This window comes from Aquila chrysaetos, chromosome 1, assembly GCF_900496995.4.
Source record: "Aquila chrysaetos chrysaetos chromosome 1, bAquChr1.4, whole genome shotgun sequence".
Classification (NCBI taxonomy): Eukaryota; Metazoa; Chordata; class Aves; order Accipitriformes; family Accipitridae; genus Aquila; species Aquila chrysaetos.
In genome coordinates, this window is record NC_044004.1 from 66,444,017 (window position 1) to 66,471,302 (window position 27,286).

The following is a 27,286-nucleotide window of genomic DNA, read 5'->3' on the forward strand; positions in this document are numbered from 1 at the left end:
ACTTGCCCTTGCTTATTTTGTTTTTGAGTTGGGAGAAGTAGGATTTGTTTGGAGTTACACTTTTGTCTTCAGTGAGTGCTCCTTACCAGCTGAATTAGAGTTAGGCTCACTCCAGACATCCCTGAGTCTTAAGCAGAAGCCTCCTCCACCTAAATGGGAAAAGGATGATTTCCACTGCCAGCTGAACAGCAGTACGTCAGCCAGTAAAAACATGTAAGTGGATTTACATATTTGATGCTAATGGCCAGAGAAGGAAGACTGGATAAATGGTATTTACTCCATTTGTCCTCAAGTACAGCAGAGTACACTGCTTCATTTGATAAGACCCCCTAGCAGAGGCAAGAGGCAATGGTCCTGGTTCCTGGTGCTTGTGATAATTTGCCCATGAAACACAAAGGTCTTGGATGGTTTGTGCATTCTTTATTGCAGCTTTTACCCCTGCAGCCAGATTTTCCAAAGTGCTATTTAGTCTTTTCAGTGAAGACTTCAGAAGGGATTTTGTAAATGAAAAAATACCCCAAACAAAAGTGCTAGAGGGTGAATGGCTGTTAGCAGCTGAGTTCTTGAAGGAGGTAAGTTTATAAGTGACTGGAAAAAGGCAGAAGGGTATCTGGTCACGCACATGTGGACACACCTTTGCACCGTTCCCCAGGAGTCTCTGGGTGGATGAAGCTTGCCCCAGGTTTGCAGTGACCCCCTGTGCTGTGTGCCCAGCACGTGGCTAAACCGGTGCTTTGTCCCTCTGACAAAAAGGAGTCCTTTGGCCATTGGCAATTTAACTGAACTTCTCGCTTAATTAGGAAAAGAGTAACTATTTCTGGGTTTAAATATTTGGATCGTATGGATGAAATTGGTTGGCCAGCACACACATACGATCCACTTTTGTGCTCGATACTAGGGATATCCAGTGGACTTTCTCTAGATGTACACTTGACGAAAAGCTAAGGGAAAGCACCTCAATCCCAACCCGAAGGTGGCTTCTTTGCTCCTGCGTTGACCTGCATTTCCTTCCTCTCGTCCTACACACACAGGCTCCTAGCTGGGACAGCTTCTCCTCTCGGCAGGCTGGGTAGCATGGCAGCTGCTCAGGGCCGGTGGCAGGGACAGGGGGGAGAGGACACCGGCTTTCAGTGCTAGAAGAGCGGGATTTACTGTCAGAGAACGGGGAGAAACCAAACTCACCAAGCGTCTGCCCGGGAAACCCACCGCTCTAAAACGTAAGATAATTGTGAAAAGCCCCAGAACTAAGAAGGGGGTCTGTGCGCCTGTCGAGCCCACCCGGTCTGGGTGAGGAGAGGAGCTCCTCGGTGCTCTGCCTTCCCGCTGAGGGGAGGAGGCGGCGGGCCGGTGCCTGAGGGGCTGCTCCCGCCGCCCGCCATTACAGACCGGCTCTCCTCAGGCGGCCTCGCCGGGCCGCGGGAGCGGCAGCGACCGCAGCCAGCCGGGAGGAGGAGGAGCGGAGGGAGGAGGCAGCGCTGGCAGCCGGGCGGGGAGGGGGCACTCGGCGCCGCGGAGGAGGAGGAGGACTTAAGATGGCCACCAGCCGCCGCGGAGAGTGGCCCCACTCCCTTCGCCCCGCCTCGCGCGGCCCCCTCGGCCCGGCCCGGCCTTGATGGGGCCGGAACGACCCCAGCGCCCGGACGCTGCAGCGGCGGCGGCACCTCCCGCCGGAGCCCGCCCGGGCCGCAGCGGGGGAGCCGCCCTCCCGGCCCGGCCCGCACCGCCCGGCCGCGGCCACCCCGTCGCGTAACCCCCCCTGCCGAGCCGTGCCCGCGGAAAGAAGCGGAGAGAGAAGAGAGACCGCCCGCTGCCCCTTCCCCGGCCCGTCGGGCTGGGCACAGGGGCGCCGACGGAGACCCCCGCCGCCTCCCGGTGAGTGCCTGGCGGCCCTGCCCGCCGCTCCCCGGCGCTTTGTTGCACCGCCGCTGGGCCTGGCCGTGCTGCGGGGAGACCCGCTGCGGCCCCCGTCCCTGCTGGAGTGCCGGCCCCGCTTGGCTCGGCTCGGCCCGGCCGCAGGCCGCAGCGGCCGCCCCGCTCCCCGGGGATGCCGTGCGGGCGGCCGCCTCCCTCCGCCGGGTTGGAGGAGGGGGGGGGCGGCGGCGCAGGTGCCTCGGGTGATGGATCATTGTCACTGCGCGGGCGACCTCCCCCTCGGTTTTTTAATGTTTGTTTCAGTGGCCGCTCTCTGGTCGCGGCGCCCGGGGCAGGGCTGCCTGCGGGCGGGCGGCTCGGCCCCGGCGGATTGAGGGGGGCGGGCAGGGGCTGTGCCGGGGCCCTGGCCTGGCGTGGTCGCGGGGTGGGGGGGGGGGCGAGGGAAGCCCGGAGGAGACGGCGGAGCCCCGTGGGCGCTGCGGCGGCTCTGGGCCGCTCCGGCGGCCTTTGTTGTGGCCGGGGAGGGCGGCTTTCCCGCGGGAGCCCCGGCCCCGGGTGGGGGCCCCGCCGGCCCCAGCCCTTGGGTGAGCGGGAGGGCCGGCGGGGAGCCGGGCCGCGGGGGGGGGGGCCGCCCGCCGCCCCGGACCAGCGCGGAGAGTGCGCCCGGCTCGCAGGCGGGGAGGCGGGTCGCTTTTTTCCCCTTAGTTTTATTTTTATTTTTTTACGTAATTAGTTACTTTGGCGGCAGCCATCGAGCTATCAACCCCGTGGTGCGGCAGGGACATTCAAGTTAAAGTACCTGGTGGGTTTCTCCCAGGTGCGTCCCCGGGGACTGGGAAGTTGTGGCTCCCGGGGGGTCCGGTCCGGAGCATGGTGTGGGGGGATTTGTGGAGGTGCTGAGGTACCTGTTGCTTGTCTTCAACGTGGTTTTTGTCCTGCAGTTCTGGAAGGCGATCCACATAGATGAGTAGGTTTGCATAGAGGCCAGTCAGTAGTGCTGGGTGCTGAGACCCTGTGTGATGTTCACCTTGAAAGATTAGGACCATACTTTCTAGCTGTGCTTACCTATGCCTGCATGAGAGACTTATGAAAGAAATAGTGCAGAGGACTAAATTATGTATTTTGACCTGTAGTTTCATGAATAATCTAACTGAAATTTCTTGGCTAACTAGAGTAACTCCCAAGATTTCAGTGTAGCTACGCTTGCAGGTCCTGGCCTTATTTTAATGATTGAATTTTGTTTATTTGGCACCGTAGGTTTGTGACAAGGTCTGTGCTTGTCCAGGTATTGGACCATGAAATTTTCCTGTGGAAAACAAATGGTAGGTTTCCTGTCAAGAAAAGTAAATTTTGCATGTTGTAGTGAACAGAAATTATCAGCTAAGCCATAAACTGCACCGGAGCTGTGTTGCTACCTGGTGCCTGTGCATGCCCCTGTGCCCAGTTACAACTGTACAGCTGTGTGATGTTCCTGAGCTCACAGACTCCCATGGATCCAGGCTGCTTCTGCAGAGAGCCAGCTTGATTGCATCTTTGGCACATTTTGGTGACAAGCTAGCAGTATCTTGAAGTAGGCTGTGTGAACAAACTGCACAGTTTGCTTGAAGTGGTGTTTCTGCAGTATTTCGCCTGTCCTATGCAGTGTTGGTAGACTTGCTTCATTTGCAGATGTGAAACTTACTGCTATGTGAATTGGTCAATTGCAGTAAGTCAACCAAATCCTTCTCTATGGTTTAGGGTGCAGGCAGGCATCTATGCTTTTAGGTTATAGGCAGGCATGTTTATGAAGTAGAGTGCACTGGGTACTGGAAAAATTGGAGCCAGCTCTGGAATACTCAACACCATTGATACGAACATGTTTTGGGTAGAAGAATGCCTCGAATATCAGTCGTGGTAGACTAGAGATCAGTGAATGGTATTCTTCAGTTGGGTATGTGCTTGCTAGAAACTGGACGTGTTTGCTTTCCAATTTGCTGGGCAGTTTTAGGTGGCTTATATGGGTTATATGGTTACAATTTGGGTTATATGGTTATAATTTGGGTTATATGGTTACAATTATATTGCAGCTCTTAGCCAGCTGATCATCTATTTGATTCAAATTGAAGCAAGTTAAGCACAATGCTGCTGTGATTTTTAGTATCTTCACCACCCATTTAAAAATGTATTACACCATTTCTATATTAAGGTTTAAGTAAGGGTTAGTATGTCCAGTTGATTGTTTATTTGCAGTTCGGTGCATCAAGATCAGCTACATGATAATATTGTGTGGTATCAGTACTATGGGAAAGGAAATCTCATTTCTTTCTTTCAAAACAGTAAGATGCTAAGTAACAAAATTATTATAATTCTTGACATTTTCAACCTGGAAATAACAAATTTCGTTCAGAAGGCTACATTACCTTGTTGCGTCTTGCCACATGAATTGGCTGAGAAAGTATGCTAACAGTCATCTGGGTGGGTATGAAAACCTTGGTATTTAGCTCTGGTTTACTGGAGCTAAACTGCCAGAAGAAGTGTACAAGGTGAGCAGGTCTTCAGGATGTACTGGTGTCTGTTGCTGTTAGAGGAATTCAGCAACGTGTTTCACATTTGCCAGTCTTACTTTAACTATTTCATAGTTTTCTGCAAGTGTTCAGTTGGATTTTTTAGCATACAGAAAACTTCTGGGATGCTTCACGTGCAGAGTATGGGGTGAGTGTGGGCAGATGTTCTGCTTACCCTTTGAAATGCTCAGGACTGTCTTGAGATTGTTTGGAAACTTTTGTGTTGGAACATGGTGTTTCACTTCCCAAATGTTAATGTTGACTGTTTTGTAGTGTTGGGTTGGGATTTGCTTGGGTTCCTGAAGATGTGCTAAGCTGAAGATGGTAAAGAAAGGCCAGTAGTTCCCCCTCTGATGGTTAGATTGCTGAAGGACAAATCTGCTGATGTTGATTAGCAGTTTCGTTCATGTTTGTAAGTTATTTTAAGTTCCTATTGTGAAATAGTGGAAATACTGTTTCAGCAGTGGCCTTTGACTTGCAGCACTTCCTGCTGTAAGGAAATCTTGTATCATTTGTCCAAAATAAACAGATTTTGGAGACGGCATATATGGTATCCTGTAAGAAACCATGCATCTTAGTCACAATTTACCCCCTAGTGCTTGCCTTTCTGATAATTAGAGCTGTGGAAGTCTATTCTTATGATAGTTACTGGAATGAAACTTGCATTTTGAAATGGGAAATAGAATCTTTTGGTGGTCCATAGTACAATTTTTGGGTATGTGTGTAGGGGGAAAACAAATGATTTCTTCATGGTTTTAATACTGAAGCTTTTAACTTCACCAGTTTCCTCCATGATTCTCTTTTTTTGTTGGTGTTGGTGTTGCTAATTGCAATAGTACAGCATTTTAAATGCCCAAGTTGTGACAAATACTTACACTATTAGTTTCTTTGAGTTATTGGCAACTCTGATTGTTTTTAAAAATACTTTTTTATGTTACTTATGTGTCCCGAGGGACCTACAACTTGAGTTATAACTGTAAGCCTTCATGTACCCTTCAGTGTTGAAGGGACTGAGGCACACTGACGTAAGATTGTCATGTCTCCTGGAACAGCTTGCTGCTTTAGCTTTGTAATTTGGTTTAGTTTTCATCTTGTAATAAACAGTTTCACTCTTTTATAGTTACTGTTATCTTCTATTGGAGATATCCTGCTGCTGGGTTGTTCACACCTTGTCCAGGCTGGCTAGGAGAAAACAGGACATAATTGTAAGTCCCCTATGCACATTTGTTTTAACTGGTTGTCCCACAGACAGTATAGAAAGTGTTGCCGTATCCTATATTCCTATTTGCGCTCTCATTGCCAAAGCTTCTGATGTTATGTATGAAATTCTGCTAGTGGCTTGTAACACTTTAACTGAAGTCATTGGTGCCCATGTGAGAGCAGCATCTTGGCTCAGGTGATAGCACTGCAAACTTTGCAGCACTGAATATGCGTTATTGGTGATCCAGCCTTGAGAACATCTGTTTGGCAAGCAACCTATGTTTCATGATGCAGTAGTGCAAGCTTTTGCTTGTTGGTCAAGTCCCCTGTTCTTCTGTGATATTATAGGTAAGTGCATACACCACCTTCCTTTTTTTGACAGTAAAAGATAACACAGTGCCTACAAACTCTTTGTGTTTGGGTCACCTATTGGATGATGGGGATGATTATTTAAACAAAGTTAGATGATCTGTAGCACAGTTGTTACGTATCTTGCTCAATCATTATGCTAATACTGTATCAGAGCTTAACAGGTGAAGGAGGAATAGGAAATACTGTATAAAACTGTTGGGTTAGTATTGTGTAGCATTTTCTGACTCAAAGTGGCTTTTTTAAACCCTCTATGTTGATTTGTTACTCACCTGTAATTAAAAGGAATTTTTGTATGAATGGTGAAGGAGGGACAATCTTCAGCTAATTGGACTGTAGTATACATGCCTATAAAGCGTTTAAATACATAACTGTAACGGTTGCAGGAACTCAGCTTTTCTACTTGGTCTTTGAGGTAGCTGAAGGGTATTGGGGAGTTGTTGGTTATTCCCCATGCCCCTCGCCTAGCTCAACATACCTCCTTTTTCATTAGGGTTAGTCAGAAGGTACCAAAGATTGCTAGTTGCTCAGCTGAAATAGGGTTTCACACATTGGGCACCTTTTTCTTCCTCTCTCTCTCTAGAAGCTGCTACAAAAAGGGACTTGATGACTGCCATGAGGACTAGATAGCAGCAGCCTGGTGAAGGGGCCATGGCTTTGGTCTCAGGTGCTGGTGTCACTGTTGGGGGGAACTGGCTTACACCTGCTAGGAGCTCTTGGCTGGTACCGAGGCTTCCAGAACAGACGTGAAGTGCAGCTTTGTCCACTGGCTGCAAAGAAGAAAGAATAGGTCTTGTTCCTTTGCTATTTGCTTTGCTCTAAATGTGCAGGAGGTTTTTTTTTTTTTTTTTTTTTTCCCATAAGTCTTTTGTGAGTGAAGATGACATGCATCTTTTGTTTTTTCCCATGAACAGCTCTGGGGCAGAATTTTCTGATTTCTTCTCTGTGTGGAAATGTGCAATCAACATAAGTTTTGACAATTGTGCTAATGTATTTGGAATTTTGAATAACAGCAGGGAATCTTTTTGGCTTTTTTTATGGTGTGTTTTTTTTTCTTTTTCTTTTTTCTTTCCTTACCTGTTGAGCAAAGCTGTGACTGTGGAAATAGAAATGTCTGTATTGAGATTTGGGAAAAAATTGTTTGATGTTTCTTTGGAATTGGATTATTCCAGTGAGACCGACGTGTCATATTTTGGGATCTTTCCCTTTTGAGGGAAAACAGTTTTGATTGCTTTGCTGGTTTTGGTGTTTCATCAATGTCCTGTGATGGATTTCTGCTTCTCTTAAGCATGTGACTTCTAATGCTTCTGTCATATTGCAGAATAGGAACAGATTTGCAGAACTTACTGTAGCACATGCAAAACAAGTATCTTCTAGAATTTCAAAAGCAATAGAACAGTGTTACACTAGGAAAGAGTGAATTGTGTGGAAGAAATGAACAATAAGGGGTGTTGAATGGTACAAAGACACATAGCTTCATATTTTTGGGTAAACGTTAATAAATGTAGGAGAAAGATAAGATGGATAACGCAGATATGCATTAAAAGAATGTTTAGTTCTTATACCTTCACAGATATTATTTCCATGTCATGCATTTTATTACAATACTACAAGGAAAAAGCTTTGAGCAGGTTGGCTACCTTAGTGTACAGACAATAATAAATTTGAAAACACATAGTAGAAGAGGATTTTCCGGATGCCTTATTTCGTCCCTTTCTCTCTTGCTCTAGAGAAATTGCCCATTACACTGAAAGAAAGTATGTAAGAGTTAAACTCATACTTTTTCAGGTTGGGTGGGTATTCATCAGTTACAGGCTTAACTTAAGCTTCTTACTCTGATTCTAAGACACCTATCTTAGAGAAGTCAGACCATTTATGGTTGGCTTTTGCCTACTTTTTTTCCAGTAACTTTTTCTATGAACTTCCTAGTTGGTGAAAGAAGTTATTCCCTCTCTTGAATTATCCATTTTCTTTCTAATGGCCATGCAAGTTTTGGTTTTGGATGTGCATTTGAGGCTTTCTAGTCAAGGGTTTCAGAGTAGGGGGGGAGTTACCAAAATCGATGCTTAACTTAAAGCAGCTGTGTCAAATAAGCAAATGGAGAAAAGCGAAACCTTCAGAGCTGATGAGAGAGACAGGTGGCTAGAAAGGGAAGATATTCCCGCATGTTGCTTAGATGTTTTTTAGGGTCCTTCATTTTTTGGAATGGTGTGACTTCAGTGAGAAGGTGGATCAGGAGCTCTTGAGAGAAATGTTCATCTGGCTTTCTATTTCACTACTGATTTTGTCAGAGGTATCACCATTCATTGGGTATTAGAGGGTAGCTCTACCTGGATTGTCTTGCTGTTACTTTTCGAAGTATCATTCTGCCAGGTGGAGTGTGGGTGCAAGTGAATGATGTTTTATGTTCTTACACTGCCTGATGATTTATTATTTTCAAATGAAGACATGGTAAAAATCTCACTATAATTCAAAGCAGGGTGGTTTGATTTGTGTAAACTGGCAGCTGATGGGATGTTACTTCAGAAAGTGGACTGTATTTCAATGCCATGGTGATAAGTAGTGTTGCTTGCTGCCTCTAGCTCTTGCTGAGAGCCAAAATCTTAACTCACAGATGAGCTGTAGTAGAAAGAGGGCATTTGTACACCAGGGGCTTCCTAAATTTTGTGTTTGGTTACTTGGCACTGTAAGTATATCCTTTTTTTGTATAATTTGAGGTTGGGGTAATAGAGAAATTGCAGGGTTAGGAAAATGCTTAGGGAGTCTAGAAGGTATGGTATTAAAAAAAAAATGCACACATAGAGAATACATATGCTTTTTTCATTAAAAATATGACAAAATATCAACTTGGCTTGGTAACAGAACTTTTTCTAAAAAGTTTTCAAGTGCTTGGATGATGGACAGTCCCAAAAAGGAGAAGGACTGTGGAGAATGCCTTAGGGAGGATAAAGATTGTTAAGAAGATTAATCAGATAGAAGTGCACTTGGGATAATCAGCCTCAGCTTTTGTCTGAGGTTTATTAGACTGGCGTGGGGTATTGGCCTTTGAATTGTTTGTAGTAGGTGGACTGTACTAGTGGAAGCTGCCTTTTTTTTTTTTTTTTTTTTTTTTTTTCCTCCTTTGGCTGGATGATATGGAGGCTTCAGTGGTGATACTAGTTTAAGCAGTTCCTGCACCCAGACTGTGGAGAGCAGGGAGCAAGTGTTGTATGGAATTACTGCAGCAAGCTCAGAAATGATCCTTAATTTTGGAAAAAAAGGAACAAAGCAGTTGTCTGAGCAGTTGTCTGAGCCAAAGGAGTAATGGGAACCAAGAGCTGGGAATGCCCAGCTCCTTCAGGTTTAATGCTGTAAGCCTGTGTATCTGTCAGAGTTGTCTTATTGTAGAACCAGGACCTTACTGTTCTGACAGTGGAAGAAACTTACAGGACTTTGGGTTTTCCTGTGCATGTTTGTTTTAATGCCAGAAGCTTTTGAATCCCCATTGAATGGGAGAGGGTGGGCTTTAGTGCTCTGACTTTGGAACAGGAGAGAAGAGTGCTTTCACTGCAGGCTGATGTTAATAGGACTGCTATCTACTGTTTTTGTGCTAAGATTCATCACCTCCATAGCATTCAGAGTGCTACTGATGGTCTTAGGACTTGTCTCTGCAGTTGTATTCTTGCCAAGACTTACTTGCTTCTTATGGGGTTTTATGGAGGTCCTTGGGTCTTCATGTGAGAGCCAGGGACGAGATCAAGGCCTTGCTCTGTGTTTGCGTGAGTGCACAGAGTACAGAATGTATTGCATGGTAGAATGGCAGACAAAGCAGATAATGAGTGCATTTCTTAATGTAAAAGTTGAGCCTTTTGATGTTCTTGGGGTTGCTAACCAAAGAGTTGAAATGTCACTATGCAGGCCCTCAGTTGTGAGATTGACTCAAGTTATGGCTTTTAAAGCATTAAAAGCACAAAATAAATGGATTTCCTTTTTGATTTTTGAGCCTTGAGCATGCAGTTGTCAAATTTTTCCCACAGCTGTGAGGGCTACAACATTTTTGGAATCTTCACATGGCAAAATGCTCGGAGATAGGATGCCACAAATATGATAAGATTGAGAAGGATGTGGTCAGAGCTGGCAACACACTTTATCAGACAGGAAAACCAGTGATGACAAGAGACTGAAGAGGAGTGAAATTAATTTTATTTGGGAGTTTCTTTACACTTGCAGAAGAAAGGATGCATCTCGGAACAGGCAGAAGTAAACATTCTTTATAAGCAGTCATGTGGAATAGGCATAGAAACAGTTTTGGAATTGCATCACAAATTAAATGCTAATATTGAGTCAGTAGTAGTTGAGCAGTGAGCCACAACAGAAATGTAAAAACAAAGTTTCTGTGGATATGATCTAAGAGGATGCTAATTTGGTTGTTAATTAGGTTTGCAAAAGTTTCTTTTTCACAGTTTTGAGTAGTGAGGATAAGCTAGTGAAGAATATTTAATTTAGGTTTTGAGCAGGTCATGAAGTAACCAGGGAGTACCTCTTCAAGCTTTTCATTATTAGAGAGCGTAAAGGCACAGTAGCAACACTTCTTACTTTGACTGTAGTAACTTCTGGAGACAGAAATATTTTGCTTTCAGTTTCTTACCAGGAACATAACCATGTTCCTAGCGGTGTTGGATTGGGGGTGGTGAGGGGAAAGGCTTCTTTGCTCTCTGTTTGAAATCCCTTGCAATTTCACTGGTGAAGTCCCTGTACTTAGGGAGACAGGAATCTGGATATGCTATATTAGTAGCTGGATTTTTTTTTCTTCCTAGTTACTTGTACAGTTTCTTGGTGTGAATTGGAATAGCCTACTGATCAGTTAAACCACCTAAAGCTATAACCTATTTTTATTTCAGTAAAGCAGATATGTGTGTGTGTGTGTATGCATGCTTCAAATACACACAATGATCAGAATGTTTGGGTTTTGGTTTGTGGGTTTATTTGTTTTTTTGGTTTTTTTTTTTTTTTAATATATGGAAGCAGAGGAGGTGTGTGTGTATTGCAAATAATGTACTTGGAAAAATGTTTTTCATCTAGCTGTAAGTGTCTTTAAATTGTGATCTTTCTTTATAGAAGGAGATCAATATAGTTGATGTTTCCGTGAAGTAGCTCAGATTGAGTAGAGAATATACCACAGTAAGGGTTTAGCTTCCTCTGGCACAGGAAGAATAAATTTGAAAGATGAAAACTCTCCTCTTTTCTGCCCATCCTCTTTTCATCATCCGTTAAGGAATGAAGTTGAACTTGCTGCCTGAGTAAGGACGAACATTTCAAACAAAAACATAATATCACAACACAATCGTTTAAAAAAAATAATGAAGGGATACCATCGTTAGTAGGTGTTCATGTTGTGTGGAGTTCAGTTCAGGTCTGTCTTGTTGCATCAAGCTGAAGGTTGTGGTGGTGAAGTGGAGATCCTTAGAAGACCTGCTTGTTGTCTGCCTTCTGTATTACTCCTCTCAATGCTGCCTTTGTCTAGGAAAGTGGAGCACCTCAAACACTGGAGGATCACGGTCAATTGAAATACATTTCTTGATTTTGGTTAATTTCCCGGTAGCTCCACATTAAGTTACCAGAGAAGTTAACCAGCCTGTGAATCTGTATGATGGAGGGCGAAATGTTCATGTCTAGAAACCAATAGTGTCTTTTGCTCTCTGATGTTTATAAGAGGATGAAGGTTACTTCCAGGAGCTTTCTTGAAATACGTGTTTATAACTATTTCTGTGAATAGTTGTACTAAATTACACAGGATTCAGCTACAGTTTAACACTGTTCTGGTGGGTGTGGAGAGAGAGGAAGGGATGGATGGATGGATGTCAGGTTTTTTCACTTTCACAGCCTGCCTCTGCAAACTTATCCTTAAAAGTGTGCTTACATAGGCGTGGTAAACTGCTTGCCACTTCCAAAAATGCATTTAAAAATTATTTTATGTTTTGGGCCTTGCCCCAAATGTCCAACAAACCCAGATGTTTTTAGCAGTCTTATTTTGTCATGTATTCTAAAATTCATTTCTGTGATGCTCTGAGAAACCCATATAGCAGAGAGCCTATCAGGACCACGTTGAAGGGTTTATTCTGGTGTTAATGATAGGGAAAGGCTTGGGTTCAACAGACGAACCACTGCTGTCTTTGAATACTGATATTTATTATGAGTTGGGAGGAAGGACTTGTCTTAAAACTTAAGTTCACCTATGACAGTTTGAATGCATCAGGGAAATTTTGGTTGGAAGGGACATCTAGTCCTGCTTGAAGCAGGACATTTGCTAGGGTGTTTTAGTTGGGACCATGGGGTTTGGAGGCCTGACTTTTTACAGGAAGAGATAAGAGGTGGTGAGTGTTGGGTGAGCTTCTGATGTGCTTTAAGCATCAAATGAAGACATGTGAATCTTTCAGGTGCACTGTGAAGCACTATGGCAGTTAGGCAGAGGGTGTTTTTTTTTTTTTTTTTCTTTTCTTTTTTTGATATGGTACTGAAGATAGTAAGATCATTTGTTATTTGATGGGATATGTAACTGTTTTTCACCATTGGGCTTATAACTGGTCTATTGCTTAGACTTCTGCTGCATTTGCTCTTGGAGTGGTGGGCAGCAGTGACTGGTGTCAGTGGATGTGAGGTCCTGGCAGTGCACAGCAATGCAGAAGGCTCTTGCCTCTGCTGAGGAGATAGCAGGCTGCTTTTGTGATTTTAAACAAATTAATTATAAACTATATAATTAAATATACAATTAAAAAAAATATAATAAGTGTCCTTTGACCGTTTTACTTTGCTCAGGGTGTATGTTCAAGGAAATGAGCCTGTACTTAATAAGGGGGAGGGGGGCAGGAGCTCTATCAGAAACACCCTGATTTGACCTGAAGTTTAGTAGTAACTTGGAACGTAGCAAGAACATTGGTCAGAAGTCATACTTTCTTGTTAAAGCATTAAATAATGTTTGGAAAAAGAAATCTCTGAATAACCTAGGTTTTTAGAAGAACTGCATTGCTTGGGATTAATGGATGGTCTTGATGTTTAAAGGAAAAAAAAAATCATAGTAGGTACACAGCATTGCATTTTCTTGTTAACGTATGAAAATGCTCCTTGAGTAGTTTTTGGTGTAACTGTTTCAGGAAGGTAGCTTTGTCTACCTGGAAAGAAAATGGAGGTCTGATGAAGACTTCTGTTATTTGTCTGTTATATTCTCATTAATATAGTATTGCTGCTGTTTCTTTAGACTGGGCAAGAGGTATTGGGCAAGAGGTATTTGTCTGCAGATACCTTGAAGAATTTTGTAGGTTTGTTTTGCCAAGAATACTTTACCTTTTTCTTCTCCCCTTCTTGTTAATGACTACTTACATGGCCATGACCAGTTTGCCAGTTAACAAGTAAAATCTACCAATAAAAAGTAAAACCAGCAAAATAGATCCCCTTCTCTCCTCCCCCAGTTTCTTTGGTAACAACAATTAAGTAGGAAGAGAACAAAAACCAGTCTGGCAAGCAAGTTATGAGGATTTTTTTTCAACCAGTTCACTGCAACTCTGAGTGTTAGGGTAAAAAAATAAGTTTTCTGTTCCCCTCCAGCTCTCTCATCAGGTACTGTTAGAATAATGCTTACGCTGAACTGTGTCGAGAGAGAAGAATGGCACTTGATTGCTTTAGTGCTCAGAAATACACATTTCTAGGCTTTGCACGTTAGGGCAATAATATAGGGTGGTATGTGGAGCATGGGCCTTGCTGTCGTTCATGGCCTGTCAGGCAGCTGTGAGTCTGATGCTGGCCAGCCCCAGAAGATTGACAGGTTGGAGGAAGGACAGTTTTTGTGGCTGATAGGTGAAATCACTTGTCCGTAGGGGAAACTGCTGCCTAAGTGACTGGTCTCCTCAACACATGGGGGTTTATAGTTGTGTTTATAAAACATCATTTGTTGGAAGTATGGCACTGTTCATTGTGTCCAGTGGAGGAGTAGTGCTTTTCCTTAATTATAGCAAACTCAGTAAAAGCGGTAGAGTTTCATTACATTAGTTTCTTCTAATTTATCTTCATGGCTTTCTGCTTCCAATTTTCAGTGTCTTCCCCTTTTATTTATGAACTGACAGTAAATGGCAGGACACATTTGTATGTGCTTATGTGTATTGCGTTAATACTGTTCCCTATGACTCTCTTGCAGAAAGAAAGTGGTGTTCTCATCCTCCCTTTCTTTATTCATTGCTATGCTTAAGTATTTTGATAAGTTGGTAAGCTCCTTACTCTTCTTTATACCATTTATAATGAGTGTTCCTGAGATGGGATTCCTAAGACCTGCTGTTTGTTGTGCTTGTTGATTCATCTTGAAGTATAGCTAGCCCAGTCTAAATTAAAATTTTTTCAATAAAAAGGCATGGAAAAGGAGGAGGAGAGAAAGGGACCGAGAACATGCACGTTCCAGAGCAGGATCTGAAAAACGTGTGTACTGGAGCTGTATGATTACAGTGCCTGACATCTTTTCACTCTGTGGTGTCCTTTCTGAGTTAAAAACAACTGTCTTTTGAAGAATGTGGTACTTCAGTGTTGATCTTTTGGATGGTTGTAATGGTTTTTACAGTAAGAAATTATTATCCTTCCACATAAGGAGTGACATATCACTGCATTGGTTGCAACATCTTTTAGTTGAATGGAAGCATCTCTTTTAGAAAGATGTCCCATGTAATGAATGGCTCTGAGTTAGGTGGCAATCTTACATGATTAGTAATCTGTTCTCCTGGCCAATTATCACTCTCCTAAGAGGTTTTTATTTCCAGACTGAAAGTGAGTTTGCTTACCTTCCAGTGTGTGTTGTAATACCATTATCCACTAGGTCAAAGAGCCCTGTGGTATGTAAATACAATTTGCGTACAGAGAAGATGACCCAGTCTCTTTTTAACTTTCTCTTGACCTTCAGTAATAAATTTAGTTTTCAGTGATAAATAAAATATATTTAAGTGATTGGTAGTTATTATTTGTATTCTAGTTGCCCTCTTGAGCTTAAGATCCTTTAAGAAGCGTGACCTTTAGATGTCTCAGGGTACTCTGTCGGCATTCTGGTATATGGAGTAATACTTCTTGCCTGCTTTGAAACTCTCCTCTCCTTCCCCACCCATCTTCCCCAACTTGGGGGTGCCTCCTGCTGCATCCAAGGGTCATGTAACTCATATTGCCATGGGATTGTTGGTTGTCCTTTTGGAATTTGTGCTTCATGTACTCCGATCCCTTCTTCCCACTCTGGTTCCTAGCATGTAACTGTGCGTTTGTACTAAAATAGACAATGTTAGAAGGTGCTTTTTTTTACAAAGAGATCCAAATAACAGTGTCAGTCAGCAGTTACCACATATCCCCCCGTGTGTTCATCCAGGTGCATGAATTATTGGCTTTTGTTAATATATTGGTTGTATTAGCTGGTGTACCTTTAATGTGATTAAGCAAAGTTGCTGAGCTGAAGGTATCAGTTTAATGATGCTGAGCAGCACATGCCAGCTTTGGTAGTGAATGAGTATATTCATGCGAGGAGACCACATTTATCTCAAAATGATCAATTTAATAATGTAGGTGAGATAGCAAATATAAATGTCTTTGAGAAAGATGTCTGGAAGATCTGAACTGATATAGCTTATCTAAACAACATTATTGTAGTCACTTACAATTCTGTCTCAAAATGGTAGAAATTTCACCCAGTAGGCAGCAGCTTGGAGGGAGCTGGTTTTTTGGATTTTTTTGTTTGTTTTGTGTTTTTTATTGTTGGGTTTTTTTGGTGTGTGGTTTTTTGTGGTGTGGTGTTTTGTTGTTGGGTTCTGCACACCACCCCCCCCCCCCCCCAGCTTAAACATGTCAGATGGTTTCAGAATATGAGGTCCTCCCAGTACTAAAACAGGTTGTTTCTTTTTGGCTTCCTCTATGCTGGCTGTGTTGTCAACAGGGCAGGGAGATGGAGGTGGAGACAAAGCAGTGCCATTTGTGCCGTGGTAGTTCTTGGAAGACTGTTTCTCTTCTGAGCTTTCTAGAGAAACTATCCTAGTGGATCTGCAAGCCTAAGAAAACTGTGTTGTAGTCATGATGCAATACTCTTTCTCATCCTCTTTTAGCTTAGGGAATAACAGTAGTCAGTCTTACTTGGATGTAGACAGAGCTTTTGTCCCTGCTTTTTGATTGGTGGGAAAAGTTTGGGCATTTGGGGAGGGAATATTTGTTTTCCACCTCTGACACTGTTTGCTCTTCAGTCACCCTCAGTTTTTATTCCTACTCTTTGTTTCCTTCCTTCCTTCATCTCACTAGTTAGTGATGCCCTACTCCTTTGTTAGCAGTCCCTTTTGGGCACCTCTTGCTGGATGGTAATTGTTCTTCCTTTGGGTGTCACCACCGGTTGATGGAGAAGGAGGTGCTGTCTAAATGTACACTCTACATTATCAACACCATTGTAAGTTTTTTCAGCCGCTTCCAAGCGGTATGCTGACAAGTCTGGACAGGCAGGCGGAAGGAATGTGTCAGCCTGCCACAAGTAAAAGAACCCAGGTTAGTGACCCATCTCTGTTTCACAGTTAGTGTTTCTCTTGTGGTGTCTGTTCCCGTAAGTCTGGCACACATGCTACTGTTGCTCCTGGGAGTGCTTTAAATGAAACAAATGCATTATTTTGCTTTCCTTTTTGGGTTTGTTTTGATGTTCTGCTCTTGCAAAAAGCTCTGCTCACGAGAGCACGCAAGGGAGAGAGAGTGTGTGTGTGTGTTTGTGCTGGTTTGCTAGAGCATTCATTTATCGTTTCTACTGGTTTTGGGCTTTTTGGGGGGTCTTTTTTTGTGTGTCATAATCTCTATTGTATGTCCTTCCTGATCTGCCCTTGAAAGGCAGTTCTTCTTTCAAAACTGTTTTGTGGACTTTCTACAGGTCCACTGCTGGTACAGTCTGCTGGGCTTCAGTTTTAAACCAAGTGCTTTGGATTTATACCAAAATATTGCTTGGAAAAAGATTGCTACAGAGAATTCCTCCTGTGTCGTCCTGAAAATGCTTCAGAGTAGGGGAGAAACCATGGATAGTAGCGTGGGGCTGATACACTCAGAATCTTCTCAGAACTTGCCTCCCCTACCTTTTTTTTTTTTTTTTTTTTTTTTTTAAATATGGAGATCTTGTTAATTATCACTAAAAATCAAAGGGAGAATACACTGAAAACTAAATAGATTTTTTTTTTTTTCCTTAATTGCTTCTGATAATTTCAGTTCATCTAAATCCAGGGTATCATTGACATTTCAAATATTAATGCTTTTTGTAGACTTAAATCTTTTGCTGTTATTTATGTTTCAGTGTATACACACACAGGTAATTTGGGATCAGCATAATTGTTTCTGATTCAGAGAATCTGGATTGACTCCTTTTTGTCCATAGGATTGGTGATCAGTGAGTTGAAGAACTTCAGTTTTATACAAGATAAGTAAATCCTAATTTTGTTTCTTTGTGTTAGTTTCTTAAATCACCTTGACTGGGATGATGTAAGGATGAAAGTTTTATGTTTGTTTCTTTTGCTGGGCAGGGGAGTAGTTGTTAAGACTTGACAAGTTTAGGAAATGGTATGTTCATCTTTGTGTTTAGGCCAAAACACAGTAAGCTTTGGTATTTCCTAGAGTATGCTACTGACAAAGCAAGCAAAAGCCTTTTAATGATTTAAAGGGAAAAACAATGACAATTATTTTCATTGCTTTATGCTATTGCCACTTTAATTTTTTGGACCTCTTCCCAAACTAAGCTTTAGGGTTGTAAAGTAGGAACAATCAGATTTGAACATGTGAGTTTGAGCTTCTAGTGGTTTAACTAAATAAGTTTTCAGGGCTTGTCTGTCCACAAAACTGCAGTCTGTCTTCCATTTTGCATGTCCTTCATGTCTTCTGGATGTATCTCCTTTCTTTTTTTTTTTTTTTTTTTTTTCCCCCTCCTGCATCCAGAATTCACCAGCTCAGTTTTGTGATTTTTTTTTTTTCCACATCACTGATAATTACTTTGCTTATCATTACTCTGCTTTTTTTTTTTCTTTTCTGTTTTTCTCTTTCCATCTAGTTTGTTCCTTTCTCTCTTCCCCCTTTGAAGAAAGAGATATTTTTAATTTAATCGGGAAGATTTTTTGGGATCCAGAATGAGTCTCAATTATATTTGCAAAGCCTAAAGACAAATTACCTGGATGTAAAAAGCCTAGTGGCTTAGGAAGGGTTTTGCAGAGAGTCTAAGTTAGTTGTCTATCCATTCTTCATTGAAAAAAAGGTTGTTACAGACTTGGAGTATTTGATAGTGTGTGATTGAGTTAAAGGAAACTGCTCATCAACTGAGCCATGCAGAGGCCGGAGTTCATATCTCCTAAGTGTGTGGAGCCAGCTGTCCAATATCAAGATAGATGTGTAGGATGCCCTTATAGCCTTGGGAGGAAATAATTGCCTTTTGCAGGTACTTGATTCCCATTACCTTAGATGTTGGTTTGAAGACCATACTTCCAGAGAGCTGTTTAATTGGAAATCATCAATGATAGAGCAACCCTAGACACCTAGAAAGTGAGTCATTTAAATTTATTATCTTTCAGATGTGTAAATTTACTAATAAGACACATGTGTTTATGTAAACCATTTCCCTGTGCATTAGAAAGTGGGAGGCACAGTTAGTAGCATTGGAAGCTTAGCTGTGACCTTTCTGACTTGCTTAGTTTTTAGCATTTAGGTATCTGTCTCGTAAGTAAATTTATGAACAGTGCCAGATATTGCAGATATATGATATCCAGTCCTGGAGCACTCAATGCTTGTGGCTTTTCTCCTTCTCCTTCCTTGGCACCAAAACCGAAAAGAATGGAGGGGGTAGGTGGGATTGTCAGATCTTGTCTTCTCAACAAGGAAGGGCATCACACTCTTGATCCACTATAGCTGTTCCAGTTGCACTCGGGTTAGTGTACAGTAGTGTCTGAAGAGTGGGCTGGAGTTGCTTTATTCTTTGAACAGGTAAAATGGCTCCCCTCACTCCTGCCTGAGTTCTGAATGTCAGAATTGTTCACAGCGTTTGCCAGAGAGCCAGGAGGGGAGTGAGGGGACTGCTGATGAAGTTGGTGTAAGGGGCACTTGGTGCAGAGCAACTCATTAATCAAAATTCTGAGTTGTTGCAGAAGCATTTGGAAAGGTAAGTGGCTTATTTAATTCAGAGCTTGGACATTACAGATAAAGCTATGCGGCTTTGTAGCGTATTCACAATAAGGGGCTTTAAGGATTGTATTATTGCCATCTGCAGCAATCCCTAATATGGGGGGGGGGGGGGGGAAGTGGAGTTTGAATTGTGCTGCTCTCCTGTTAATGGTGGTTGCTAGCGAAATGCTGCTGTGACCTGGCCACTGCTTCTGAAATTGCAACTGGTCAAGACAATCTGCTGCAGGTGTAGTGACAGCAAGAGGCTAGTATGCACAATTGCATCTGTATCATTTTCTTGAGGGAAGTTCAGGGCTGGTGAGTTAAGCAGAGAAGAGTGGGCCTTTCTGTAATTGCTGGTCTTTGAATATCTTGGATATACAGAATCAATGTGTGTTGTGTCCAGCATGTTCATTTGTGTAGGCTTTCAGGTTAGCAGCTTCTCTCTTTCCCTTGACTAGAGATGGTTCTGTTCCGTCTGTCTACTTACCCAGGAGCTGACAGGCTGGAGTGGTGGCTTATGGGGAGTATATGTTAGATGTCTCCCTTTCTTAAATTGATCTGTGCTTCCACTGCAATACAGATCCTGGTATTTCTGCTTCTCTTCAAGGGGAGCTGCTGATTCCTGCAATTGTTGCTGGAAGTGGTCCGTGCTGAGCACAGTGGGTAGTGCTTGGAGTTGTATGGATGAGCAGAAGAGTGAATGTTGGTTCTGTCTTTGCATAATCAGTGAATTTTGCAATATTCTGGACACTAGCTAGAAAATAACAACAGGGCATAGAATGGCCAAGATGGCCATCTTAGCATCATTATCATGTTTTTTTTATTTTTTCTGAAGTGCCATGGGTCCTCTTGAGTTTTATCTGGATGGCTTTCAGGGTTTGGCAGAATGACATGTACTTCCACATCAAAAGAAATTCAGCAATATTGCTGCATCATGTCTTTGCTGACTCTGCAATGCAGCAGCATTGGGCTGTGAGCCCAGTTTGTGGTGGGAAGATATAAACCTTCTGACCCAGAGGTAAGAAGAACCAAATGGCCAAGACTTAGAGCAGAAAAGAGATAATCACAGAGAAATGCAAATTTTAGATGAGGAGATAAAACTTTTGTTCTTTTGGTCCAAGTCCTTAACGAGAGGGCTATAATTAGGCTAGAATTATCTTTATGGATTCTGTACTGGCAAGCTAAAATTCAGCTGCCTCTTAATCAGCATGCAGTATCTTCGCGGTCTTTCACGCTTGAGTCAAACCTCACTTTCACTCTTTGTGCAATGCCACAGCGTACAGGTCTGCACAATACATAACCACTCAGGAAAACCTCTTTCCTGCTCGTTCTTCAGTGATGTGTGGTTCCTCGTAGGTTGATTTGTCTTCTTTTCTCTTACGAATATTTTGCCAGTTCTGCTGTAAGTATCTGCAAAATATCCAACTGTAGAATTACAAGTGTGTTAGTGTTTGGGATTTTTTGGTAGTTTATGATTCTGGTTCAAATGTTGTGATAGCCACAGAATTCACAAAGTTCTGCAGCAACAGGAGAGGTCATGTTTCATGCAACTTAGCCTTAGAGACAGCTTTCTCCAATGCAAACATGTCTTCTGAGAGCAGGGCTGGAAAAGCCAGGTGGTAAATTCTTGTGGCTTGGCACTGGCATTAGGACATGTTGCTTTTAGGGGAAATAAGATGTTTTTAGTAAGGGTTAACATAGAATTTAATGTTTTATGTTCCAGTAAGCTAAAAAGTAATGTTTGAAACTACAGAGGGCCTTCTCTTTAGTAGGATTTAACATGTGGTCCTTCATTTATTAGTTGCTGTGTGCTAAAAGGACTTTTTTTGTTGCTTATTTGTCTTCCTAATGAGGAGAAGGGTGGATGTTGTGTAACTTCTCAGGCAGCAGTGATTATGCAACTGATCCTGTTATTGTGGAGCTGAAGTCTTTCCTAGTCCCTAAGCACCAGCTGCTTGTGTTCTGGTTGCTGCTTTTTTTTTTTTCCTTTTCTTTTTTCCCTCCTGTGACCCCTGCTTAGTTTGTGAACAAGTTATTTTCTTTCCTGTGTTGCTGTTTCCTTCGTTCTCCAATGCCAGTGACACAGTGGCTCATTTGGGTTTATTATTCAATTCAGTATGCTGCAAAATCAAACTGCCCTTGTATATCATGTGAAGTATGTAATGTATAGAGAAATGAATTTTTTCATGAGAAGAAGCATTGGGTATATAAGAAAAGGCATTTGCTTGGATCTAAATGAAATGTTATTGCAAATGGCCTTTGTTGCAGCTAAGGTCAAGAGTTATGAGTTCATGTTCTCATGATTAGAAGCATGTAAAAAGCTGGTTTTTTTGTGGTGGTGTTTTTTTCTTCTTTCTTCCTTCAAAGGGTAGGCTTGAGAGAAATTTTAATTTTCCCTCTATGGCCCCCAGGGATCACCATATAAAATGTACTCCTGTGTATAAAATGAGGTAGTTGTAAATCTCATGCTTTTACAGCAAGTGATCTCACTGCAGTGTAATAAAGGTGGTTGATATACTGTAAAAATGCTGTACATCTTACCCTATTCACACTTCATTTTCAGTTCAGAATTTTGTCATGCTGTTTCCATTTCAGGTTACGTGGCTTCCCATGAGCTTAAGTAACTGTAGACAGGCTGTTTTGATCTGTGATAAACATTCAGAAACCTGCCTGTACAGTGCTGGGTGATGGGACAAGAAATGGTATACTTTGACTGCAGTGCTGTTCTCTGCTTACAGATGAACTGAGTACACCATATACAAGTCCCAATAAATGAGAAATAATAGTTGATCTGTGATACCACACTATCTGCTACACTGCTTGCGTTTCCATGTCAAATGTAATCTGTATCAGTCATAAATAGGTTCTAGTGCTTAGTGTCCTGTATCAGGAAATAAATTGGGGATAAGGGTTTAAGGTCCTTATTTAGTTTGTAAGTCTTATGTTAAACAAGTTATAGGGAATGCAAAGGATGCTTTTTCTTGCTCATGGTGTTTGTACTGTGGATCAGGTATTTGGGGAGATGTCAGGTTGTCTTAGGATTTGTGAAAGTGCTGTCATTTGTTAAGAAATTGTGGTCCTTTTGGTCTGAGCTATTTTTGTTGGAATTCCTTTTCCTTCAGTGACAATATACCTCAATCTGTTTTAGATAGACTAGGCATACAGAAGACATTCTATTTTGCATATGTAACGTGTATACTTCAGTCCTGTCTACTTGTATCTCTACCCCTCCAACTTCTCATGGCAGGAACATTGAGTTCTGGCTTAGAAGATACTGTGTTTCTCAAGTATAGCCTCACCCAGCTATGCATGTTCAATCCATTTTTGATAGCCACTTTTGTCACCGAGTTATTAGATTTCTGTTGTTGGTGAAGACTCTGCTAGAGTTCATACCTCAGCCTCACAGTTCTGGCACTACAAATGCGGTTGTACTTTATCAGAGCTCCTGATATTGGGAAAGCCCAGAAAGTAATGATGAGAAGGGAAGGATTGCAAAGATTTTTCTGGAAAAATATCTCCAAACCAAGAAAATAGCTAGATGTTATGGCTAGCTGTTTGTCACCATGGTGGTGGGGATGCCCTGGTCTAATGTGGAGTTCCCAAAAGTAATGCTTGTATGAGGCCCATAACTTAATTGAGAATTTTGAAATCACTCTTCAGACATTCTTGGCTGAGGTGTTCTGTGGTCCTAATCCCAGAGTTGTTCTCAGTGACCTCAGAACTTCTCCAAGCTGCCTTTCTGTGGCTTTTGCGAATTGTCATCACTGGCCATGAAATGGGTGTGGGTTTTGGGGCGGGGGTTGGTTTTTCTTTTTTTTATAAAATAATGGAAGGCATTTGGAAATCAGTCTGTAACTTGCTAGCTAACTTGTAAAGGTCATAGAAGGCCTGCCTCAAAACACTTTGGAAAACATCAGGTTATGACCCTGCATGAAGTGTCTTTGTGTCAGATTTGTGTATGCAGTATTTCCAGGTACCAAAACAAACACTTCAATGACAGTGAAATAGAAGTTAATACACACAGTTTAACCTGGACTTGAGAAGTATGTCAGATGCTTTTTGAAATACAAACCTGTTAGTTCAGGAATTTGCCCACGAATTTATTTGAATTCCAAAATAATAGTGATTCTTTAAAAAAAATACAGTAGAGTGATTTGTAAAGAATATATGTCTGTTCTGTCTGCTGCAGGAAAAAAGGTGATTATTTGAATCAGTGTGCTCCTGGAGTGTTTATTGTTTTCTTCCATGTCTCTGCTTTGTACATGTGGTTCTTGCAATTGATTCATCTAGCATTAAGTGCTGCGATCCTCAAGAAGGTTTTAACCACTCTTTAGCAGTTTCAGTGAATACATGCATAACTTAGCATGTGACTCTCTGGTTGTAGTGGTGTGTTTGACAAGGTCTGGTATGGATTAGTAACTTAAAAGGCTTTTTTTCTTACTACTGGTTTCCAAAATAGACAGCACTTGAGCTCGATGTTTTAGAAATTGAACAATTTAGGAGGAAGATGTTTCTTTGCTGCTTTGGACAAAAATTTTTTTTTTAAACCTCCCCCCCCCCCCCCCCCTTTTTTTTAATCTGGTGGTTTCTCTTCCAAGTTGCAGTTGCCTAAATCTCCCTTTTCATTTTGAGCCTTAGTGCACTGTTGAGTTTGGTTGTTGGAGAGTTCATTTTCTGTTGAAGGCAATGGAAAATGATAACTCTACATGTACTTCTATCAAGTTGCAGGTAAGGGTTGGCACCAATTTACGGTGGTGTTAGGAACACACTGGAAATGAACAGCAGCTCAAGTTTAGTAATGTTCTTGAATTTCTTGATTAGTCTGTAATGGCTTTCATTAAGTGCTGTTTGGATTTTCTACATAACTAACTACTAAAGACATATCCATGAAATGTTAATTCTCTTAAAAGAGAGTTTGTGTTACCCAGTCAGGAGAGACTTGAGAAGAATTTTAATCAAGAGTAGTACTTGATCACACTATTTAAAGGCTGTTTACACTTCAGGTCTTGATCAGGAAGGGAACCAAGGTGGTGATGTTTCATTGCAAAGGTGGCAAAATACTATTGCCAAAATTGGTCTCTTTAAAGAAACTTAATTCCAGCTTGAGATCTCCTGACAGACCTGGGTTGCAATATGAAAATCTGTGGTGTTTGGAAGTTGAAAAGCATACAGGTCTAGTATCTTGGTTAAGCGATTATTCTGGTACCTTGCAGTGTTCAGCAGTTCTCCTTGTTTCATCATAGCAAACCTAAATACTTCTGACTGTGTTGTGGAAAGCCTGATTCCTTCAAAATAACAACTGTACAAACTTTTGTTTATTATGATTATTTAATGATGTGGGCAGCAAGCCAGACGTGACATTTCCTTACAGAATTGGTAGGAATCTACAGTCATCAAATTGATTAGCTGGTGTCTTTAATGATATTTTTCAAACTAACTGTAAGGTAAGGACACTTCTTTTTTTCCTGAAAAATAAATCTGAACAGAAATAAACAACAGTTTTTTAAATAGTGTTTGCATACAGCTTTTATACCTCACCAGTTTTTAGCTTTCTTTTTACTTCATGTTTGCTTGTTTCTTATGTACTAGAATGGTAATGAAATTTTATGGTATTGGGTTGGTTTTGTTAGTTTTTTTCATTATGGACATATTTTTTGTACACTTTGGTTATGGCACAAATAATTTTAGCTGGAATCATGTTTTTTCTGATTTACTCTGATATTTCTAGTGCAGAATTTTTGAGTAGTTTTAACTTTGCAATAGGAAAAATAATTGTGACCAACTAAGATTGCATTTAGTATAAGAGTAGTAGGATTTTTTTCATTTGGTAAATACTCCAGATAGATAGTAGAGGAAGAAATTGTAAAAGAATGATATTGTTTGTGGCTTACAGGCAGAAGAAGAAGAGATTCTTCGAATCATATTTGGGGCAAGTTGAGTAAGAGTGTGTTAAGGGGAAGGAAGAATTAAGCTGTATCATCAAGTAGTTGCTATATTCCTCTACCTAAATGTTGTCCCCTCTCCCTCCATCAGCAAAAAACCCAAACCAAACACCACCCCCCCCCCAAAAAAAAAAACCCACCCAAACCACAACACAAGTTCAGACAGAAACTTAAAATTCATGCATATGCAAACTCAATAACTACAAATCTGTTAGAAATATTTACTAATAAATATATGATTCTCCCATGGTAACAGGGAGAACTGGATAACTGTGGAAAATGAGTTAAAATTATGATCTATTGATACTTTTCTCTTAAGATATTTCTCATGGTTGATCATACAGACCACTCAAATACTGAGATTACTGGATGACTGAAGAGACATTGCAATTTCATGTTGGCAAGTGACATTTCCTTAAGTCATTCAGTGTCTTTTAATATTTTTTTTTCCTGTGTTAAAACTTACCCATTTGAAATGGTCTGGATCTGAAACTTTCTTCCTACTGAGTCTTTTTACAGATCTTGTGCTTTGAAGGGAAGGCTTTAATTCATTTGTGGTTTTTTGTGTAAAGACTTCGTGTCTGAAGTCTTGGCATGACAAGTTCTCTTTGTGTGGAATACATGCTTGGACAGAAAGAAAACATTGAAAACTAAATCTGTTATCTGCATTCTTCCGCTTTCAACTTCTTAGGATTGCCAGGGAATACATCAACTTACACTGTTAATTGGAGGATTAAAATGGGTATTATTTAGTGGTCTGAATCTGATTAATAATCATTAGGAGTGTGTATTATGAGATATCTTTGGCCTGTGATCCCTCTCTTGGATCTAACATCTCAGACTAAAGGAAAGGAAAAAGCAATGAATGAACTGACAAATGAAGGGATTGTCTGAGGAGACACTAGAGGAACGTTGGTTTGAATTTTGAATGTGAATTTAACAGCATGAGATCCATTGTGTGGAAATATTTTAAATACGCACACAATGAAAATTTAGCTATGATGCTTGAACAAATTAAAGCCCGTGAACTGAGTGTTCTGTTGAGCTCTCCCAGTTGTAAAGTCAAGTCCTTTTGAGAAACAGACTAGCGTGTTTCAAGTGCTGAGTGCTACTTCCTGGAATAGGAGAAAGAAGTACCTGCTCATAATTTTTGCAGATTACTTTAACAGTGACTCCATTTAGACACTTCTTTTATTTCTTTTTAGGACTTGATCTGCAGTACCTTAGTTTCTCTTTGGTTCAAGAAAAAGGAAAAATCAATTCACTTAGTATATTAAGTGCCAGTGATGAGCCACATGGGGACGTCTGACCCCCACAAATGGCTGTGGGAGCTAATCTTCTCTTCAACTTGGGGGTCACTAAATTAAAAGATTACTTTTTACTTTGGACGCTCTTTGATTTCACACTGCAGGCTGAAACAGTTACTGGCATATTCAGTATTGTTTTAGTTTGTTGGTGTTTGTTGGGATTTTTAAAAATTTTATTTCTAACAATTGTATTAAGCCAGTCAAGACAGGAAGAGTTTGATTCAAAGTGAGATCCCTGGCAGCTGCCAAAAAGGCAGAACCCAAAGCTGCGAAGACTTTGCAGGCAGTCTGCAGAACAAGCTCTCCCAGGAACATGGTAAATAATCCTGGACGATATTCAGAAGGTCTCTCTCCTATCAGGATGGTGGTAGTAGTTCAGTGGATTTCTTTGTTTCCAGGTAGCTATTGGAATAAGGCATCATCTCCTTTATCATCAGAAACTGGTAAACTGTGCAGTAAAATAGACACTTATGGAAATTGTTGTCTTAATGTTCCTTTTCTAACATGGCTTGTTACCTCAGTTAAGTTAGAAATGACTTGGACTTGGAGAAAGCTGTCCTAGTATATGGTAGCCTTGCAAACTCAGTACAAATGACTGGTTACAGATGGGAGTTCAAGGACCTGAGTAAAAAGACTCTTTTGCAAGATGAGAATTGGAATTTTGCAGCACTCTTCTGAGAGGTGAAAGATGGCAAATTGCAATGAGATAGCTAGCACCACAACAGCTACAGGAATGTTTTATAGCTGTACATGTGCTTTGGAAACAGACTCTGGGAGCTGAAGATTCCTGCTGTAGCGTGTGATAGAATAAATAAGTAAACCTTTATTATTAGGATTTATGTATATCATCACCTTCATCTTGTTCAGTTGCAATGTTGAACAGAATCTTTAGGATATT

The 27,286-nt window shown here is 41.5% G+C and overlaps 1 protein-coding gene across 4 annotated transcripts in view; it reads left to right on the forward strand.

Moving 5' to 3' along the window:
* The first annotated feature begins 1,499 nt into the window (after positions 1 to 1,499).
* The window catches only part of WDFY3 (WD repeat and FYVE domain containing 3), a 187,035-nt gene continuing 161,248 nt past the window's right edge, over positions 1,500 to 27,286 (forward strand). For 3 of the 4 annotated variants that reach the window (XM_030023894.2, XM_030023903.2, XM_030023921.2), the window contains exon 1: positions 1,500 to 1,872. The gene's annotated coding sequence lies outside the window, so the exon portion shown is untranslated. The remainder of the gene's footprint in view (positions 1,873 to 27,286) is intronic. The other variant, XM_030023931.2, reaches the window with a different exon arrangement.